The 23,422-nt window shown below is 35.1% G+C and overlaps 1 protein-coding gene and 1 pseudogene across 3 annotated transcripts in view; one reads left to right on the forward strand and one right to left on the reverse strand.

Annotated features, from left to right (window-relative positions):
* The window catches only part of Epha3 (EPH receptor A3), a 295,261-nt gene that overhangs the window by 152,552 nt on the left and 119,287 nt on the right, over window positions 1-23,422 (reverse strand). The window lies entirely within an intron of this gene.
* The window catches only part of LOC150069509 (glycogen synthase kinase-3 beta pseudogene), a 41,971-nt pseudogene continuing 25,577 nt past the window's right edge, over window positions 7,029-23,422 (forward strand).

Here is a 23,422-nt window from a genome sequence, read left to right on the forward strand (position 1 = left end):
TGCTAATACTACCTATGTGGTAGTAATTATAAAGTCATAATGAATATATTTGTAAATGAGACTTTCCTGAATTCTTCCAAATTCTATATAAAGGGTGGAGATGTAGCACAGTGGTAGATGCTTGCCATGGGCAATGTAAGGCCCCAGGTTTTGGGAGGAGAAATATGAGTAAGACTAAAGAGTATTTAAAATAGTTCAGAAGCATTTCCATCCATCTTAGACTAAATGAACCCTACGACTTAAATTTTAATTATCTTGACACAATTGTAAGCCATAACTCACCATTTTCTTGTAATGCTAAAGACATACAGTATCATTTATGCAAACGTTATAGTGCTCTTGAGTTTTTTTTAAAGAAAGCCAAAAATTAATATTTATTTACTTACTTTTATATTATTTTATTTTATTTTTTTGCCAGTCCTGGGCTTGAGCCCAGGGCCTGAGCACTGTCCTTGGACTTTCTCAAGGCTAGAGCTCTACCACTTGAGCCTCAGCACCACTTCCGGCTTTTTTCTATGTATGTGGTACCGAGGAATCGAACCCGGGTCTTCATGCATGCTAGGCAAGCTCTTTAACCACTAGGCCAAACTCCAGGCCCCACTTTTATATTTTTGAACCAAATAAGTTATTTGGAGTCAATGGCACCTATTAAAAGCAAATGTATCATTTTTTTACTGTTTTATGTGTTTCTTCTTTTTCCCTCTCAAATGTGATAGCTGCCATCGTTCCGATTTGTCTGGGATAACTGGGATCTTCTAGTTAGTTCAAGAGAGTTAAGACAATGGCAGCAGTTTAGTTGTTCAACACCCATGATGGTATTCTTGCAAAGAGAGCTCTTGAGTTTAATGTGCCTTGTCATGTTGAAAGGCTCCTAAAAAACAATATTTATTATGAAGCGCATTATACAGCCCTTTTTCTGGGGCTGCAATTTGCAACAGTCACTGCTAGGAGCAGCCATCTGCCACTGACATACATATTGGCTCAAATCTCCATCCCCAGTGCCTCTAAAAGCCTTGTAGTAATGTAATACTGAAGTCTGACATACTTTTCATTGCATAGGTGTCTCTGTGCTTATCCACACACAGACATTTTGAAGTAGATATACAGCACACACTACATCCACTCAAGGACTTGAGATAAAATCTATAAAAGTTGCTATAAATGTCAACATTATACTGAATCATAATCCTCTATTTGTGTCAGGAAGGCATGCTATCATGTAAGGTTGTAATCACTCATGTTCTATCAAGTAGTGGCATGACACATCCATTTAGGAAGATGGTTTTCTCATAGAAAGTACTATATTAAGAAAAAAAGAATGAATTCTAGCCTGAATACAAAACATTGACTATGTATGGGAGAAATTGTTTTACATCATAGCAACTATTATATATCAACTGTAGACTTCTTTGTTTTAGTCTTTTGTGGCAATTGGAAATTATCTGTTGCTAGAAAACACGCACCTCTTTTGCTATTTATTACTTTCTTCATTTCTGATTTTTTTCTGTCAAGTAAGATATAACTTAGGTGAACCTACAATAGTAATCTAAGCTATATTACCATATTCAGACATATAGCTGTCAGGAAAATAAATGGAAAATGGACAATAGTGTCTTCTACTCTTATGGAAAACTCAAGGTCAATGCTTCCCCAGTTAGAATCTTGCATAGGGAAAAGCCAGGGGTAAGGTAGGAATGAAGATCAGTTTGGGTCATTTCTGATTTACTTAAAATAATCCTTCTGGTTCTCTCAACCAGAAAGTAAATAAATGTAAAAGTAAGTAAATGTGTTGACTTCAATATTTGTTTTAAAAACTTCTGAAAAAAATGTAATGCTGCATATAGTTTCCTTTTTTAATTTTGTCATTGTTCTTCTTTCTTTAGCCATGATTAATTTTAGAGGGAATTTAATAAAAAAAATTGCTGGCCTGAACAATACTTATTCCCAGAATAGTATAGCTAGTCAGTATAGAATATTAACAGTATATTTACTCCAGGTGGTGGTGATATTGTTCTTAGCTGACCACCAAACCTTTCCCTCCCTGACTGAGCCCATTCATGAACTCTTCCAAAATAGGTGTCATTGCCTTCCCATTAGCATTTCTTTCTGCAGGGATATATCAGTAAAACCATTAATGAACATGAACTTCTGTTCCAAGTATTCAACAGCATTAGTGAGATTGCTTATAATCACACTCTTCTCACAATTCTCCATGTAGATTTAGAATTTCTAAGCCTCAGTTTAGATATATAATAATGAAGATAACAACAGTTATCCTCCAAAGTCATTTGCATACATGCTAGTACATGTAATCAGGCCATTTTACATAAAATAATTAACTGTGGCTGACAATAAGCATTAACTTCCATTTTGCTGTTCCTAATTATTCTGCAGTTATGCCTTTTTTGGTTAATATCAAGGTAAATTGGCAAACTAAGTAATCAATTAATAAAGAAGTTTTGTTTGGGAGAGGTTCATATGTATGTATATACATATATATGTTAGCATTAATCAGTAATCAGGTTCTCAGAATAAGAGAACTTACATTCTTGTTCTTATAAAGCTTATATTTTAGCTATGGGGAGAAAGATGCTATAAGATAAAACTGAACATATATAAGATATGGTTCCAGAAGAGATAAGAACTATCAAGAAAATAAAAGGAGAGCATGAGTAGCAATTTAGAGTGCAGAAATATCGGGTGAGAGAGCTGTAACTTGCTCATGCACATAAACTTTTGCTGTCAAAATAAATCTATGCTAGATGCTAGCACTCTACCACTTGAGCCATGGCTCCAATTCTGGCTTCTGACTGTTCCATAAAATGTTTTAACCATTTCTCCCCATTCTTAACTGTTGCCACATTTAACAGACCACAGCTCCATAATCTCTTAATAGATGATAGGAAAACCTTTCTAACTAACTAGTCTGTCAACTTTGGCTTTTCCCACATGCAGCTTCATTCCAAGAGAGCAATCAGACAAACATAAATCAAATGACATGTCTCCTCTTTCCAAAAGTTCCTCCAGTGCTTTGATTTCACTGAGAATAAAATAGAAACCACAGTTTAGATATCAAGCACTTCTTCTCTCCCTACTTTATTTTGCACCAAATTGGGGTCCTTAATATTCCAAAGGACAGCCGCAATGCTTCGGACTCAGTATCCACACATTTCTGCGAATGGATCTCATACTTCTTCATAACATTTGGTCCTCCATTCTTCAGGGCTTTGTCCATATGTTATATTCTCTGTCAAGCCTTAATAAAGTCTTTAAATTTTACCCCAAATCTCTAGAACTTTCTAGTCTTCATTTTAGCATTATTTTACATTATGTTTTATTAGTCATTTTTTAGGGTACAATATATTGAAAATAGAGACTTTTGCCTAGAGTCATTCAATGCTGATTTCAAATTGTACACAGATAATTGCCTAGCAATTCATTACTTATATGTGTGAAATAATAAATGAGCATCAAGAAAGTGCTTCCAAAGCATAACATGTGTTCATAGTATACATATACATATATACATATATTCATTTACATACATATGTGTATATGAGAGAGAGAGAGAGCATTAGATAATCTGAAACAATCACAACCATTGACAGTCATTAAATGTAGACAATAGGGGCTGGGAGTTTGGCCTAGTGGTAGAGCCCTTGCCTAGCATACACAAAGACCCAGGTTTGATTCCTTTGTACCACATATATAGAAAAAGCCGGAAATGGTGTTGTGGCTCAAGTGGTAGAGCTCTAGTCTTAAGAAAGCCCTGAGATCAAACCTTACGACTAGTAAAAAAAAGAATCTAGACAATACATACTGCTACATATGGATTTTGGACAAAAATATAACTGGTGTTACTTTGATAAACAGTAAAAAGTAATTTTCATCAGTAATTCTAATATTTAATAGTTCACCAACATAATGTATTTGTATAACAGTGCCCTGTGTGTATACTAGTAAATTATGAGAAATATAACCAATACATCTTAATTATAAATCCGACAAGAAAAAGTTCATACAATTTCCAATTATTTCTCAAAGAAAGCACTACAAAATGAAAAAATAAAACTTCAATTAAAAATGAAGAGGGAAAGACTAGACATTTCATTTGTGTAATGATAATTTTCTTCATATAATTTACTCAGGGGAAAATAATTTTTGAGTTTGTACAGGTAGCTATGTATTTATGTCTTTATATATGTCTTTATATAATGTTAGTTCTCTTTATTTTGTATTTCACCGGCTATGCAATAATATTTGTATTCAGGGTCAGACTGTGTATTCCTTTTTAGATCAAGTCATCATCAACGCAGTTTCCAGTAGATTCTGGTGATAATTTTCATCAATTTTGAGATCATTCGTTCAGAAAAGAAAGTGTATTGTTTCAGCAACCTTCTCTACGTATTAGACCTAAATTCTACTTCTACTCCAGAATTAATTTAAACTGATTTCAAATGATATTTCACAGAATAATGTCTGATTTTTCTTTAATATTTTAAAGAGTGAACATCAAGATAAGAGACGGATCTGACATTTTAGGATGGCTTATTCTCCTATTTGACAATTAGTATCCATGACTTCTAAAGTAAATAAAAAGCAATTCAGTTATCCCTTGCTAGTGTTATTGTTATATGTACATAATGAAGATCTTAGAAAAAATATATATGGATTATTCTGCTCTTATCTATTACTCTGTTGATCTACTTCTCCACTACCTTCCTTCCCCCACCCCCAGTGGACACATGATACTCACTATGAAAGCATAGTTTCCATGTGCTTCAGGAAGCTGTCTACTTATAATTCCACGATGACTCAGACATGCAAGAGCTAATAACATCAGTATACCTGATGATACTTGCCAGATTAAAATATTTTCACTCTTCTGTTGGTTGTATTTTATGTACAACAATTTCTTGTGGTTATCCACAATAACAAGTCAGAACATGTTCATGCCCTATTTCTTTATCTGAAAACACATTCCTTATACTGCACTCCAAGAGCAGTGATTTGTATTGATCGGATTTACAATCATTCTCTTGCCTGGCTAATTCTGTACCAAATAAGATATTGAACCTACCCACTGTTAAACTGATATTTATATAAAGGATACATCTCTAATTGCATGAAATGAAGGCAAAGCTTTAAATGGCTTGTATTATTCATATATCAATTAAAATAACTACAAAACTTAGAATTGCTAAAAGTAATTTATAATATCATATTTAGAAAGTCAAAACATATTTCCATGTTAGTGTATTACAGTACTTTTCTCCATAGAAGAAAGATTCTCTTAGCTAACTGTAATGTATGGTTAAATAACATTTTGCTTCAGATTAATTTACTTATATTTAAATTCAAACAATAGCATTTTTCCTTTAAAAATTATGAGTAGAAGAAACAAAAACAGAAGTGAAACATAACAGATCATCACTTGTCATTAAAGGCAGAGAACTATGATACTATAACTATGGGCAATAAATAATTATGCTTCTGTCATATAGTAAGATAATACATCTATGGACAATTAAATGAACTGAAAGAAATCCCTCTTACTTGAAAAGTCAGATGTAAGCTGATGACATATGCTTTATATATGTACCTCAAGGTAAATTCCTTATGATTACTCCAAAAGAAGAAGAATAACTTTTCTATTAGAAAACAATTATTTTTTTCATTACTAGTTCCCCATCACTCCAACATACTACATATAACCAATGCAAGAGTGATACTCACAAGACAATTTGTTAGAAATGAACTTTACTGCTTGGGGGGTTGTGTGGGATGTGGGAAACTGGGAGAAAAACAAGGGAGAGAATAGTAATATTCAGCAAGAAATGTACTCCTTATTGTATACATGGAACTGTTACCATTCTGTGCATCACAATGACAAAATAAAAACAACAAAGCAACAACAAAGAAAAACTAAAGTCTGATCCTTATATATCACCCTGCACCAGAATCATATCAAATGGATCAGAGACCTTCAGGTAAAAGCAGATACCTGCAAAGTACAAGAAAGAGTAGGAGAAACACCAGGTCTCTTTGGCACAGGTGAATGCAGTCTTAATAAGGATCCAGAAACACAGTTAATCAAAGAAAGCATGGAGAAATGGGATTATGTTAGACTGCAGAGCTTCTCTATGGCAAAGACATAGCTAGCTGCCACTCTTAGTTACAGTCTTCAAACAGATTGCCTCATGGAAGGACAGTTCTTTTTGAAAAATATTTATTAGACAAAATCTTACAGTAAAATTCACAGGATATTTCATTTCACTAAGTACTTAGCAAACGATTAAATTGAACTATAGTGGATAATGTATTTGAAAGTTTAATACTTACTTTTAACATTTCTCAAACCCATTTCCAACTCAGTATCCCAATAGGAAATTTAGATACAAGAATATAAAAAGGAAAATTACTCCTGTCTGATTTATGTAACTATAATTCCTATTTTTTGCATTTTAAATGAAATTAAAAGAAAAAATAACAGTATGTGTGTGGGGGGAACTCTTTTTTTAACAAATTTCTTCCTACCTGAACAAGATTTGGTGCATATACATGTTAAAAAAAGAAATAAAACTAATAAAACAATGACATAATTCCAAAACATTTAGTTCATTTCATATGGCTATTTATTTGCAAATAAACAGCTTTAAATGTAAAATAAAAGGTTACTCATAAAATTTCAATGATCCCTAGTCTCGTGTTTTAAATCCAAAAAAAGAAAGAAGAAAAAAAGAACTCAAGTATACATACATTTGGTTCAAATTTTCTACAGTTTACCACTGAACAAATTGGCAGCATCCTTTGGAATCATCAGGTTATAAGGATGTGATCCTGATTGTATACATATTTAGATTTGCAGTGCTCTCCTCTACCTTCTGTGTGAGGCACTAAAAATAATAAGAAAAAAAAACAATCCTTTCCTAAAAAGTTAATTTGCACTCATCTTAAGAACATTTCTTCGGGGAAATCAAGGCCAATCATGGCTGGGGGGAAGGAAGCAAGGAGCCTAATCACTAGACATGCTCTATTCAGAAAGTCGATCAAGTTCTGAAAATAACCAAGTCATCTTTACTGGATTTTATTTCAGACTGGATTTATTGAGCAAGGGCAGGAAGAAGTCACAGAAAGAGGACATTGCAACAAGTCTACAGCTGACAAGGTAAAGGAAACCCCAGCCCTCTGGAATGTCTCCCTGCTGGGACTCCACAGGGCATTCCACGCAGCCCATGAAGCCAGGGATTGTTTTGCTATGGCAGACACTGAGAGAGCAAAGGGAACCTGTGTTGAGAGCTTTCTTTTTTTTTTTTTTTTCATTTAATGAAGTTAGTAAACTAATCATGTTTCCAATGACTCTTCCTGACAGGTTGATTTCCCACCTGGAAGAGTCCAGCTTCTCCGGATTCTACTACCTGCAGGGCTGAGACCTCCTTCTCTCTGCCTCTTGTGGCAACATGCAGGCTGCCAATGTGCCACTGAGGCCTAGCAAACTTGATACTCTGTCTGAATAATGTTCCAATATGCCTGGGATTAAGAATAAATCTTTTAAAATGAAAAGTAAGGCAGGAAATATATAAAACATACTAGCCTTTGGGGGTAAGACTCCAGCAAAAGAAAAGTATTTTGACTTTATTTTAAAGGACTGCTGGGGAATTATGCATGTTTTTAGAAAGGCATCTTGTAAAAAGTATAAACCCATCATAAAACTTGTAAAAGCAAAGGTCTTTGTCAAAAAAATAAAATACATTGGAGGCAAACCTCATGAACCATTCAGAAAAGGCAGCTGCAGCCCTAATCTAACTATTGGGCTGAAAAGGAAGAGGTAAACACCCCACTGAAACTATTTGCCTGCCAAGGAGGCTCCAATAGAGGAGCACTGTGTAAATGAAGTTTTAAAGTAAAAACAAAGAAAAAAATGTTTTAAATCATATTAGCTAATGCACAGGGAATTTTCATAAAAAACTAAAAAGTAATCTCTGAAAAGTCAAGTCTTAGGAAGTTTTTAAGGGAAAAGCCACAGAACACATGGGTATTATACTTTGATAGCAAGTAGAATACACTCGAATCATTTTTTCCCATTAAAAATGGGTGGTTTAGGATTAAATTTATGCAATAAATGCAGTCTATGGTGTGCAATAGACATAGTTACATCTTTTGAATAAGAATATATAATTTATTTAAAGGCATCATGTTTCTGGTGACCCACAATTCTCTCATTCCTATGGAATTCTCAACTGAACTGTTCTGATGATTTATCTTTGTGTACCTCAAATTTTCAAGTCAATGTAGATTTAATATTAAGTTTTATGACAAATATAGTCATCTACTTTGAAAATGAATTGTGGTCAATAAATGAAACACCAATTGCATGGTGGTAACAAATGAATTTAAATGCTTAATGACTGTATTTTATATTATCATATAATTGTTAGTTATGGCTATCAGTACTTTTTTAAATAAATAAACAAATATTACATATATTTTGCTACCTGTAATGATTTCACTTCTAATTGAAGGTGTTTTCAATGGCCCATTATTTGCATTAAGAAAGTACATCAATCTATTTGGAGAAAGAAAACAGAGAAAACACATGATTTCTTTATTAGATAGATTATTCCTGGGAGGTAAAAGTTGGAAAGGTAGCAGCATAGTGAAAAACAGTACAGCTTCTGAAGTTCTGGCTATTCCACATGCTTCTGGAGTTTTCTTGAGAAGATGGGTAATAGGATAAGCAATGCTATTTTATATCCAGGCAGTTTATCATGAGCTTTACAAGATGACATCTTTAAAAGGATGTACTTGTTGAAAACTGTTAAATTGATCCATAATATCACTTTGGAAACTATAAAAGTTGCTATGATCTATTTAAGTTAATGCTGCAGCTGCACAGCTTCAAAACTGACTGACTTTCAGATGTCCTTTTTAATACATAATGTGTCCTTTAGTGCTATAGAAATGTACATCATTTCCTGTGTTTGGTGGGAACGTAGGCTTCCTGAGAGGGCTATTCAGAATGAAACCGTAAATCTTTCTCTTGAACACAGAAAGCCTGGTCAAACTTACTTTCTCACTCAATCAAACCCATTTCATAGTTTTCCCCATATAATATCTAAGAAGAAGAGAAAGGGCCGTTACCAGTCTCTGATGCTTTTGTCTCTTATGTTTTTAATTTATATGCACATTTTCAGTAGACTTTTTAAAATGGAAAAGTATAAGTTGCAATACTGTGCCATCTGAACTTAATTAAGAGAACTCTAGAGAAATTTGCAAAATCATTCTCTTCACAGTCAGTTGTCTATCCTACCCATTTAAAATGCATCCAGTTTAAGGAATTTGCTGGTGACAGATTTGATCAATAATGCAAGCACACTGGCAGTGGTATTCTCATGAGGTACAGTATAGTGCTTTACTGTGGAAAACGGTGCTAAGGAAAGGTGTTAGGAGCCTTTTCATGCTTTAACTTATTCTGCAAAGGCTGAAATACTTTTTTTTTTGGCCAGTCCTGGGCTTGAGCTCAAGGTCTGAGCACTGTCCTTGGACTTTCTCAAGGCTAGAGCTCTACCACTTGAGCCTCAGCACCACTTCCGGCTTTTTTCTATGTATGTGGTACCGAGGAATCGAACCCGGGTATTCGTGCATGCTAGGCAAGCACTCTATCACTAGGCCAAACTCCTGGCCCCAAGGCTGAAATACTTTTATGGATGGCTTCCTATAACACTGATAAATCAGTCAGAATATGTTCTGCAATAGAACCTATGTATTCACAAAGATCATTTCTATAGGATGCATAAGCACAAAAGCATCAATTACAAAATTGTAGGCACTGCCATATTTTGATCTCCTCATATGCTCACTGGACCTGTGGTCTCTATGAGTGGTTTTGCCTGTTCTTTTTCTTTGCAATTCTTTCTCTCACTGGTTAATGCTTATGCTGTGGGTTCCAGTTGAAGACTCCATTTACAAAACATGCAGAAAGCTGCCTGTGGTGATTTCATGTCTATAATCCTAGCTACATAGAAACCTGAGGTCGGGTAGCTCATGGTTCAAGGTCAGTCTGGGCAAAAGTTTGTAATCTGGATGCAATGGTTCTTTCCAGTCATCCCAACGCCCATAGGAAGTGTAAGTAAGAACTCTGAAATACAAACCCAGTTTTCCAGCCAAAAATGAGACTCTATCTTAAAAATAACCAGAGATGTGAATAGTATATGGCTTGCTGGTAACTTTTAAAGAAAATACATCCTTCATTAATTCCTGAGAGAACCAATAAAATATTCCAACCTATTTCGAGGATAAGCCAGGATATGGACATATGTACATGTGTCTGCATATCTGTTAAAATGATAACTTTGCTTGAAATATACAAATAAAGGAGAATCTCAACTGGAAAAAAAAAGACTCCTTTTACAGCCCTCTAAATCCTAGTTAAACTTATCCTCTGGGTTAAATTGAGTATGTACTGTCTTGTATTGAACTGCATTGTATTACACTTCACTTAGAGGTTTGCTATAATCATTATTTTAGTATCCATTCTTAGCAAAGTCTATCACTCCTAGTGTGTCCAGCTTTTTCATTGACTCAGAACTACAAAACATTAGCTACAGATAAACTGTATATTTTCTTCTGTTCACCATCAATTACAAAGAATCTTAAAGTATTTTACTGCTACTGAGAAAATTCACAGTTGCCAAAGAACTTAATGAAAGTCATCACATATATAACTGAGTTAAATACTTGCCCTTTGAGAGGCATTTTCTCTAATATTATGTCATTTGAATGTCTCAGCATCTAAGAGACAGGATCCTTTGCTCACATTTCTGGGCTGATGGTGTGATGTGCTGACAAGTTAAAAATTTAGTAGTATGACAATTTCATATTATTCGGCTGCACATTGTGCAGATTTAGACAGCATTGTGTTCTAGTGGGAAATCTAGTTTGTCCAATCATAAGATACTGAGTGTCAGGAAAATCACAGTCTGGCGTCTGGTGCATTTTACTTTCTTCTCTCCTGGTTTCTTGATAATAGGGGCTGTCCATAAAGATCTTTGAATAACACACATCTTGGAGGGGATGCTTATTATTACAAATATACATTGACATAATTTAAACTTTGGAGTCATTCTGACTTCAACTGAAGTTTTAATTTAACTACTTGTGAGCTATTTGACCTTGAATAATTTATAATCATTTAAAGCTTCAAAGTTATCACTAGTAAAATTCAGAGGTTATTATTGCCCTTGGAACAAAAGTAAATTAGAATTATAATGTAATTCCAAAGTGCCTGATGTATACAGTATGCATTTTAAATTGTAACATGAAATATGATTGATATATATGAGTAGGAAAGATGAAAATATTACCCTCTCTGGGTACCAGTGGCTCATGCTTGTACTCCTAGCTTCTTAGGAAGCTGAGATCTTAGAATCGTGATTCAAAGTCAACCCAGGCAAAAAAATCTATGCCATTATTTTTTTATCTCACCAAAGAAGCCTGAAATGGAGTTATGATTCAAATAGTTCTAATCTTGAACAAAAATGCTAAGGGTTGTGGCAGGGTTTGTATTCAAGTCCAAAAAACGGTACTAAAAAAGGAATGGGAGAGAGAGAGAGAGAGAGAGAGAGAGAGAGAGAGAGAGAGAGAGAGAGAGAGAGAGAGAGAGAGAGAGAGAGAGAGAGAGGGAGAGAGAATATTATTCAGTTGTGACATTTGTACTGAGAAAGGCTAGGCAGAGCTTATATACAACCATTAGACTAAGTTCTTAAATTTTCTTAGTTGACTCTTATCTCTGTGATTAATTTTGAATATCACAGCTGCATCTTCAAAGCAGAGAAAACTGACACATAGAATTATAAGGTAAGCATCCAAGTAACTATATCAAAATGACCGTGCTATCAAGGGTATTAATTTTCACTTCCACATGAGTCATTTCTATTATGATACCACTGCTTTCCTATTTGCTTTTGTCTTCTCTACCAATTCATTTATATCTGTGGCTTTCAGATTAGGATATTATTCCTTATTTATAACAAGCTGTAATAACTTACTGTAAATAACACCCCATATTTCTACTTACAGTTTCCCACAGCAAAACAAAACAAAACAAAATGAAAAACAAAAAAAGAGCAGTCAATCTTTTATATCTATATCTTAATATATAATTAATATATTAAAATATTATTTTAGGTTCAGATCTTGCATGTGCTATTCTTCTTTATAGATTGACTTATCTCATTTAAAATAATGATCTCCATTTCCTTACATTTGCTTGAAAATGACATAAATTCGATCTTTCTCTGTTGTAAAAACTACTCCATTGTATGTATATACTACGCTTTTTATCCAGTCTTCAGTTGATGATGGTTTCATAGCAAAGCTGTCGTAAATATGGCTACATATCCTTAGGACATGATTGGTATAGAAGATGATATAGGAGTTCTATTTTCCACACTGATGGCCATAGTAGCAGCAGTAATTGGCATGCCCAACAGTGGCACATGAAGATGCCCTTATCATTACCTGTCTCACTAGCATCTACTATTCATTTTCTTGCTTGTGACCATTCTGACTAGTTAGTGAGATGTGATCAATGTCATGTTGATTTGCATACCATATTCTTAGGATGTGAACATTTCCTCATATGTTACTCATTTGTATTCTTTCTTTTGAAAACTGGCTATTCAGTTCATTTGTCCCAATTGGGTTCTATGTTCTTTTATGATATTCCAGCTGTCCTTATATTCATAGAAAATACATTTTTATTATTCTGGATACTTACTTATCCTATCTTCTCTTCTCCTACTTCTTGTGATTTTGTTTTTGCTCTTCTATTTTAACATGATACAGCTCAGGATGCATGAGAAAAATGGAAGCAGTTAACCAGGATATTTTTTTTCTATGTGGTATTGGTTTAATGGAAGATTTGAGCAGAAATTCAGAGATAAACAACAATTTGAAAAAAAAACAACCTGGTAACAGGATGATGCCATGTCATCATCCATTACATGGACTCTTCCATGTAAAACTGAACTTTGAGGGAGTTTATCTACTAAGATATTAAAAAACCATTTGCTATCATTATGATGAATACATATTTCTTTAGACATTTGTAAAATATTAGCCTACCTTATCATTGGTAAGTAGGCCTTTGTTTTCTTTTTCTTAATGGTATCTTCTTAGATATATAAAAGAAAACAGTGACATAAAGATATAATTTCCTCAGTATAATTGAACTTACATGTGTCCTCAGGACTAGAATGAACAGAGTACTTCGTTTCAGTGCTCAGAACATAAAATAAAATCAGGAACGTAATGGTACATGATGAGTATAATCTACATATTGTGTGTTGAAGACCAGCAAGCGCATTGAAGAAATGGCACTTTTTCACATATAATTTTTATAATTTAATTAACTTAAAATAAAGTGGATTGTTCTATCTTAATATATACTTAGGTGAATGAACCTGGAATTATTCTTTGTTTCTAAAGTAGGGCAAAAATATTTCTTAAAAATGTTAAAGAAACAAGAGCTATATAATGTGTGATTGTTGTTCTTAACCTACTATGTTTTTTCTCATCTCTTTTGTTGTCCCTTAGTTATTCTCATATTGTTACAGTATTTTACCTTGTAATCTTGTATATTGTATATACGTTTATTTGTTTATTTGAAATAGGAAAGGGAAGGAGGGAAAACAAAATGAGGGGAGGGGATGAAGGGAGGGAAATGGGGACAAATTCATGAGAAGGGGTATCAATGTGTGTGACGTAATGCACCTTCCATCTGGTGAATATAACTGTAACCCCTCTATTAATTACAATAAAATATAGGAAAATAAATAAATAAAATGAATATCTTCAGAAAAAATATTGAAGAGCTATCAAGAGATAAATAAATAGCAGGGTACTTGTCTAATACCAGCAAAATAAGCATTGGGGGTGGAGAAGAAAATTTAAAAAAAGAAAAATTGAGATGTAAGGAAAACACTCTAGAAATCATACTTGAAGTTAACATTAACTTATTAAAAAAATTTACAATAATATATGTAGTACAAGCAAAATTTAGTCCTTAGCTATTTTATTGACTTTAACTAAAAAGAAAGAGTTAATAAGTGGGAGTTCCCATTAAAATAGTTTTGGTGAGCTGCATTGATTCTCAGAACTACATAATTTAACACATTATTACTGGCTGTTGATCAAGAGAAGCTGTCCACATGGTTTACACTGTTAGTCTTCAAGAACAGGTGGACCAACAGCTGGCCCAGACAGACAGGCACAGGAATGAAGAGAAGCCCTGTCAAATAAGGTGGAAAGGGATTTCTAAGGAGAAGGTCATAGGTAAACCAATAACTTAATCTCCTGTTAGTCAAATAATGACTGACAGTGATAATGATTAATAATAGTAGAATTACTAACAAAAATAATCAGACCTTAGTTCTTGACCATTTATGAACTGTCAGATACCATGAGTAATGTTTCAATTCATTAAATAAATGCAAATCTCCACTTACAATTTATTCCAGTCCCGTGGATAATAACACAGGACTTGGGATTTAGTTCTCATAACCATTTCTTGTTGCCTGAAATTGATATACCATTTAATAAGCATGAATTGGTGAGGTACTTTCCCTGGCAGTACCATTCTAAAGAAGGAGAGTACATCTAACTTGGACTCCGAAAGGTTCAAGTCCAACTGATTTGATAGGTCAAAATCTGGTGACTCAAATCCAGGCAGTTGGTATCTGAAATGGATGTTCTGGATCAACGGCGCTGAGAAAGTCTCTACGGCAGGGGAGGAGGCAATCACATAGCAGCGAAAGGCTGATGCAACAGGAGGGCTATTTTATAGCAGGAGATTATGTGACCCCCCTCAAACAGCCACAAACCTCAGAGAGCAAGCTGTCCCAAACTAGCTGGAACTAATATAGCTGACTATGCTAGGTTTTACCTGTCTTGTATCCTTCCAATTCACTACGCTTGCAAGATTGGCTACTCGTGTCATGTATCTGACTCCATGATACCTCTATATATCATGTGTATTCATGATACATAACATTGAAGGACAGAAAAAGACTATCTCCTTTTCCTTATGTTAGCGCTCATGCTTATTGCTCATCTTTATTAAATGGGACCATAAAATAGTGTCCAAAAAAAAATCCACTAAGTCTGACTCACTTTGAGAAATCATCCCTGACTCTTGTGTATTTTTCTGTTAATACTGTAATAAAAGTGCTCCCACTTGCATTGTCCCTTCTCTGATGGTGACAAAATCTTGAAATACAGAATAGAGTGGGATCTAGTTCTCTATGTGTTCTCTACGTCTTTCCCTGAGACCTCCTCATTCGTTTCTATGAGCAAATTCCCAGACTGTGGCATGTCAAAATAACTTGTTAAAACACATATGGCTTGGCCATATGTACTGAGTTTCTAACAGTCTGTCTAGGTTGGAAGCCAAGCATTTGCAACTTTATTATATTCCAGGATGATGCCAATACTGCTGGTGTGGGATTCATACTTTGGGACCAAAGCTCCAGTGCATTGCTCTGTATTCTTTCTTAAGAATGATCATGTATTTTAATTCTTTATGCTTCCATTTCTTTTTATAAAATATCTTTCTTATAGCGAGGTCATGAAGATTAAATAATTTATTCCCTGTAAGGCATTTAAAACCAGATCCTGTATATGATAAGTACTAAATAGCTTCATCTAATTCATAAATTCAGTAAAATTTACTAAATTGGTAATTTAGTAAAAACTAAATTTAATTAGATTATGATGCTTAAAAGCATAGAACTGTAGAAAGAATCATAGCACAAAGCTGTATTATTTTTCAACTCTGTTGCTCATCGGTTTTTCCTACAAATATGTTTAAGAAAAACAACCTTTTGGGCTGGGAGTTTGGCCTAGTGGTAGAGTGCTTGCCTAGCATGCACGAAGACCCGGGTTCAATCCCATGGTACCATATACTTAGGAAAAGCCAGAAGTGGTGCTGAGGCTCAAGTGGTAGAGTTCTAGCCTGAGCCTAAGCCCAGGACAGGCAAAAAGAAAAAAAAAAAAGAAAAAAAAAGAAAGAAAAACAACCTTTCTTTGACCAAGCTGTATTATTTTTCAACTCTGGTGCTCATCAGTTTTTCCTATAAACATGTTGAAGAAAAACAACCTTTCTTTGACCTGATGGTTTCTTTTACTTACTTGTAAAGGAGAAAAATTATATCATTTACCACAACACAGGAAGACTAAAAAAAAACTTGTAAAATTATTTTATAGCACTTTGTGAAAATAATGGAGTATATAAAAGCTAATCATAAATTTCACCTTCCTCAAAGAACATTGTAAAATTCTAATACCTCAGCTAATTTATTGCTATAGCTAAAGTGCTGAAGGTATACACAAGATTTTTTTTCCTGAAAAAAAACAGCAGTTAGGCTTGCTTTTTTTAATGTGCTGTGAATACAACTTATATCAGCATTGCTGTTTACCAAACTGAAAAAAACGCATTCAATTTCCAAACATTGGGATGTACACATCGTGCAATGAAATTTTTAGTGGTTAAAAGCTAATTAAAAATATGAATAAAATGACATCTGTCACAAAACGAAGACATTTTACCAAAAAAAGATGTAAGTAGAAATTGTTAGAAACTCGAATTGTTAGAAATTGTAATAATTTTAAATCCCAATGTAAGAAGTACAGATTAGCCACAAGAACACACACATCTTTCAGCAGCAACAGCATTAAGAAACATGTGCTTCCAGAAAGAAGAAAGTTGATCTATTGGGGGCACTTTGAATCTAGTGTGGTTTAGTAAAGAAGGTGTCATAGTTGGTGAATTTTAATCCCTCTTCGACATTATCCTGTGATACTAACTTGTGTGGCCTAAGGCAAGGGGGATGTTTCTTTCAGCTTTTAAATACGTCTTTATGAAAGGATGGATAATATTACCCCAACCTTCCATAAATCTCTTACTTTGTACTGTTCCTTAATCTGAACTAATAAGTACATGCTACCCAATAGTAACTGCACATATCTTTTCCATCACTGAAAAAATCTTTGGAAAACCCTACTAAGGATAATGTGAAACAAGATTAATCAAAGAAGGCTTTAAACCAGTTACAGTTCACTAACAAAATAGACTTACAATGTAATAGAATTGCAGTGCTTTAAACATACGATCATATCAGTTTATCTGATGTTCTTTCTGCAAACTTGAAAACGAGTCATCTGAGAAACAGTTCAGTCTAGTATAAATATGTTAAACCTTTGCTTCTCATGTTTTTTTTTTTTTTCCTCAGACTAAGAAAAATAGTCTTAAAATAAATTGTCTATAGGTTCTTAACAATAAGTCAAAGAGGGGCCGGGAGTTTGGCCTAGTGGTTAAAGTGCTTGCCTAGCATGCACGAAGATCTGGGTTCGATTCCTTGGTACCACATACATACAAAAAAGCTGGAAGTGGTGCTGAGGCTCAAGTGGTAGAACTCTAGCCTTGAGAAAAGTCCAAGGACAGTGCTCAGGCCCTGAGCTCAAGCCCAGAAATGGCAAAAGAAAAAAAAAAGTCAAAGATAAACAGAAATAAGACAATGATTGACTTGGTGGTATTTAGATGTATGAGAATACTTTTATAATATAATTTCAAAATATTTATTGCCTCAAACATTGTATTTCTTTTCTCAGTCTTTTTTTTTTAAGCCAGTCTTGGGCTTAAGCTCAGGGCCTGAGCACTGTCCTTGGACTTTCTCAAGGCTAGAGCTCTACCACTTGAGCCTCAGCACCACTTCTGGCTTTTTTCTATGCATGTGGTACTGAGGAATCAAACCCGGGTCTTCATGCATGCCAGGCAAGCACTCTACCACTAGGCCAAACTCCCAGCCCCATCTTTTCTCAGTCTTTACCTATAATGCCCTCCTCCTACAAGGATTTTAGACATACATTTAGAAACATCAGTTCTTTGTCTTCCATTCTAAGAGGAATGTAGGATTGTGACTTCTAAGTGTCAGTCAGTGGGAGCCAGTTTTGTTTTCTTAATTAGAATAGGATTCCAGACTGAATAAATCATGTTTCTGTCTGTCTGCTGAGAGAGTTAACATCTGAATTAGCCACAGTGTAAAATAAGCAAGTATAATCAATTCTATGCTTTGAGATACTCATTGATTTCCAATTCAAGGACCCAGATATTATCTTGTTTAAATGTATTTAAAGTTTACTTACAATGATGCTCATATTTATATTTTTTGTCATTTTTCTCTATGACTACTAAAAATATACTTTAAGGGCTGGGATTTTGGTCTAGTGGTAGAGTGCTTGCATAGCATGCACGAAGGCCCAGGTTCAATTCCTTGGTACCACATACATAGAAAAAGCTGGAAGTGGTGCTGTGGCTCAAGAAGTAGAGCTCTAGCCTTGAGAATAAACAAGGACAATGCTCAGGCCCTGAGCTCAAGCTCAGAACTGGATATATATATATATATATATATATATATATATATATATATATATATATAAAATCTTTGGTAGATGAACTTGTTTTACCCATGAATTCTATGTTATTCCCACTTAGCTTCTGTTAGATCACAATTCCATCTCTGCTTTAGAAAATATCTTGTATTTTACTTTTCTCTTTCCACTTTAGGTGTACTCTGTAACTGTCTTATATTCTGAGAAGAAAAAAGAAAACATAAGCAGAAGGTAGAAAACGTGATAGGAACTGATAGATTATTTTATGCTTTAAAGGGAATACATTTTTAAAGAGCTAGTTCCTTCCCCAATTTTTATTCTTCTCAGGGTTAAATATGTAAAACTCTGTTTCTATTGACGAAATGTATTGAAACCCTTTAAAGTAAGTATTGGGAAATTATTTTGTGTTTGGTAAATAATCATTTATCAAGTGAGAAATTGGAGAGATGCAAATAAAACCTAAGATAGAAAATTCTCCATAGAGGAATAAACGGTTATCATTGGAGGAAGAAACCAAAAAGATGTTTGGTATATAACACCTACAATAACTAAAAAATTTCCAACTCACAAGTGATTTCATCCTGTAGACTGGATGTAAGAGTATGAATTTCTCACAAGCAGTCTCAGTAAGTACTAAAATGCCAAAGGCTAATGCTGTCCTCATCCTAGAGATAACCAACTCTTCAGAGGAAGCAGCTCTCAGGACCTCATACTTGTCAGGCAAGTACTCTTCCACTGAGCTAAATTCCCAACCCCTGACAGTGTATGTATAACAGGAATTTCAACTGGTTTCTCTGAAATCACATGCTCCCTACTTAAACCCATACATTAACTAAAAGCAACAGAGGAACCTGGCACCTCTGTCTCCCTTTTATTTGTATTTTCTGTGAGACAGTCTCTCACCAATTACATTACAATTCCTACTTCTAGGAAATACAAGACTTATTTATACCATGTTTATAATAAGAAAATGAAACTACCTCAGAAACAGAGGTACATGGAAGGACAATCCTTCAATGAGGAGAGTTACTTATTACTTATAGCATGGTGTGGGAGCAAGAGAAATTATCTCAGGAATGTTCCCACCCAAGTTGATGTCAGCCATATAAGCCAGGTCTGTTCTGTAAACTGGGGTTCTTTAACTATGATTACCTTCTGCTTCTGGCATTTAATTTTCCTCTCTTTAAACATAATGCTCATGCCTCTGCAATGAGCATGGCTGAAGATGAATGTCATATGACATTCTAGGACTCATAATTGCTTCCCTTACATTTTCTTTATCCTCTTTTTTTTTTTTTACCCCATAAGGGTAAAAAGTCAGATCTGGTAATACTTTCCTAATAGACTTTTCTACCCCATCCTTTCCTTGCCTGAAACTTCTTTCCCAGGATGCAATAACCAAAGTATAGATAGTTTGTCTAGTTTTCTAGTAACAATTACCAGATTTTTTTTTGTAGTATACTTTTATATGCTATCTAAATTGTTTTCTTTCTTTCCTGCTTTCTTTTCCTTTCTTTCTTCCTTCCTTCCTTCCTTCCTTCCTTCCTTCCTTCCTTCCTTCCTTCCTTCCTTCCTTCCTTTCTTTCTTTCTCTCTCTCTCTCTCTCTGTCTCTCTCTCTCTCTCTCTCTCTCTCTCTCTCTCTCTCTCTCTCTCTCTCTCTCTCTCTCTCTCTCTCTCCCTCCCTCCCTCCCTCCCTCCCTCCCTCCCTCCCTCCCTCTCTCTCTCTCTTTCTTCTTTCTTTCTTTCTTTCTTTCTTTCTTTCTTTCTTTCTTTCTTTCTTTCTTTCTTTCTTTCTTTCTTTCTTTCTTTCTTTCTTTCTTTCTTTCTTTCTTTCTTTCTTTCTTTGCCTGGGTATTGTCACTGAGCTCTTAATCTCAAGGCTACTGCCATACCTCTGGGCTTGACCATCATTCTTCCTGTGCTCGGCAGCTCAAGGTTATCGCCCTACCCTTGAGCCACAGCCCCACTTCCTGTTTTCTAGTGATTAATTGGAGAGTTTCCACGTCTTTAGTGCCGGGCCGGCTTTGAACTTTGATCCTCAGATCTCAGCCTCCTGAGTAGTTAGGATTACAGGCGTGAGCCACGGCACCTGGATGAATTTGTTTCTTTTAATAATTACTCATTAATATAACCATGTTTGTAAGGAGAACATTAATAAAATGAGAATCACAGATTACAAGACAACAAAAATACAAAGACATAAAGAGAAGCCATTAAAATTTTCTGTGAGGGATGGAAGTGTGGCCTAGTGATAGAGTGCTCAACTAGCCTACATGAAGCTCTAGATTGTATTCCTTGGTACCACATACACAGAAAAAGCCTAGAGTGGTGTTGAGACTCAAATTGAAGAGCACCAACCTTCAGAAAGCTCAAGGACAGTGCTTATGCCCTGAATTCAAGCCCCAGGATTGGCTAAATAAATCAATAAATATCTATGATTAAAAGAAAAGTGATACGGTTAGCACTGTGGTGAATTAAGAGTCACTCAGTCACCTGTGGTTTACGCCTAAAATCCTAGATACTCAGGAGGCTGAGATCTGAGGATAACTGTCTGAAGCCTGCCCAACCAGCAAAATCTATGAGACTTTAAACTCCAAATTACTACCAAAAAACTGTAAGTGAAGCTGTGGTTCAAGTGGTAGAACACTAGCCTTGAGCAAAAAATGTTCAGTGACAGCATTGAATGCCCTGAGTTCAAGCTCCAGGGCAGGCACAAAAGAGAGAGGGAGAGGGAAAAGGCTAGGGAGAGAAACAGAGGGAGGGGGAGAGAGAAAGAGAAAGAGAGAGAGAGAGAGAGAGAGAGAGAGAGAGAGAGAGAGAGAGAGAGAGAGAGAGAAAACATTTAGAAGCATATATTAAATGATTCTTTTAAGTAGAACTTGCAAGAGTAATGGCAGTTTGCTGATGAATAAGTTGTGCTGCAGTTGAATTTATACCCTCAAAAATGTGAAAAAAAACTTTCAAAATTCTACAGCAATGCAGCTGAATCCAGCTAGCTAAGCTGGTTTCATTTAAACAGCAGTCTCCAGTGGTTCCGAAGGCTGCATGGGATAGGCATTTAGAGAAGCTTTAGGGAGTCAGTCAATCTGAGTTCAAGTCCCATGCACTTTACTACTGAGAACTATTTGATCAAGGATAAATGACTTAAACTTTAAATCTGGATTTCCTTTCACAAAGTAGTAATACCAAAAATACCTATTTCATAGAATTTCAGAGAGTTAATTCATGGATTCATTTATAAAAGCTTATAGTTAAAGGAGATTATTTGAGACAAGAATTTCCAAAAGTATTTGTCTCTGAGTTTACCAATTTTGTTGATACAGCTATAAGGATGAACAAATCTATTCCTGTGATACTAACTTTGAGAAATGTAGTCAAAGAAACAAGATTGATGTGCATTTTTCCATTATTATAATATTATTTTTGAGCTACATTTGCAGAAGAAAATAATGATCTTGACAAAAATTAAATTAGATCAAAAATATGGAAGCAAGCTGGGTACGATGGTGCCCACCTTTAATCGAGAGAAACTGAGACAATAAAATTGATTTCAAGGCCAAATGGGGCTACAAAGAATATCTTGTCTCAAATACAAAGGAACAACAACAACAATAAGAACCCTTAAAAACCGAAATGAATATTAAAACAAGCTGGGTGCAGGTGGCTCACACCTGCAATTATGGTTATTCAAGAGGCCGAAAGTGGATGGGTCGTTGTCCAAGCTACTTCAAGCAGATTCAATTTACAAAACATATGCTACTTTGGCTTATAGTGTAAATCCTGACAATCACAAACATTTCAAAAGTTATTTAACATTATCCTTTTCAGAACTCAAAACTGGGGATCAATATTTACTTGAGAACTTGTGACAAAAGAGTCTGGTCTACATTAAAATGTGGAAGCAATAGTTAAAATTAAGACCCAAAAAGAGGGCAGGTTATCAGTGAATAAAGACTAGTGTGGATGTAGAAGTAGGGAAAGGAAGAGAAACCAGGGCTGACTAGACATGTAAGAACGTATGACAGTTGAGAGCATTCACACATGAGTGACAAGGAGATGAACACAGAACTCTGAAACAGAGGATCTGTGATTCAGTATGTATGTACCTGCTGAAAATCCCATTCTCACTACCCCTTTTCCTTCCCTTGTCCTCTCCTCCCTTCTCTGCCTGCTTACAAGCTTCAGGCTAGCCTTTGGTTAGACATCCTAGGATATCCCTAGGGATATTTTCTGGTATAAACTGATAATAAGGACTGATCTGACACTACTGATCCTCTTCAAGATTAAGCTTGCTCTCAAATGCATATACATCATTCACACCCCACTGCATCTATATCAAATTTAAGACAAGTTCCTATCTAATCACTAAGTTGGGCTATTTGACAGAGTTGCCTGTTTGCCCATTACCAGGTTTTGAGGATCTCACTATGTCTCAAAAGTTTCTGTTTTCTCCTCTTAAGTATGACTTGGTTGGTCACAGATAATTTTATGTGCAGAATGACTCAAAGCATGTTGCAAATTTTTCACAACTTTCACATCAATCACACCCTGTAGGCTGGTTTTAGGAAGAAACTTCATACTCTAAATGCCTTATACTTCAGTAAATCTAGGCTGGAGGAAGAAATGAAAGTCATTCCCGCCCTTTGTGTGTGTGTGTGTGTGTGTGTGTGTGTGTGTGTGTGTGTGTGTGTGTGTGTGTGTGAGAGAGAGAGAGAGAGAGAGAGAGAGAGAGAGAGAGAGAGATGATCCTCCACTTTCACCCCATGTAAGTCCTTTTCTACGTAATCATTACTATCTTTCACAAATTTTGCTATTCTTTTTATTACTGTGGTTCATATCTTACCAGATACAAGCATTAATATAGCCAAGCCCATCCTTAAATCAAACCTAAAACCACACAGGACTATAGGCTAGGAAATCCTATGAAATTTCCTTGGTTGGGCTTTGAACTTGCGTGGGAGAAATAACCTGAAC

This window comes from Megascapheus bottae, chromosome 1, assembly GCF_031878675.1.
Source record: "Megascapheus bottae isolate mThoBot1 chromosome 1, mThoBot2.hap1, whole genome shotgun sequence".
Lineage (NCBI taxonomy): Eukaryota > Metazoa > Chordata > Mammalia > Rodentia > Geomyidae > Megascapheus > Megascapheus bottae.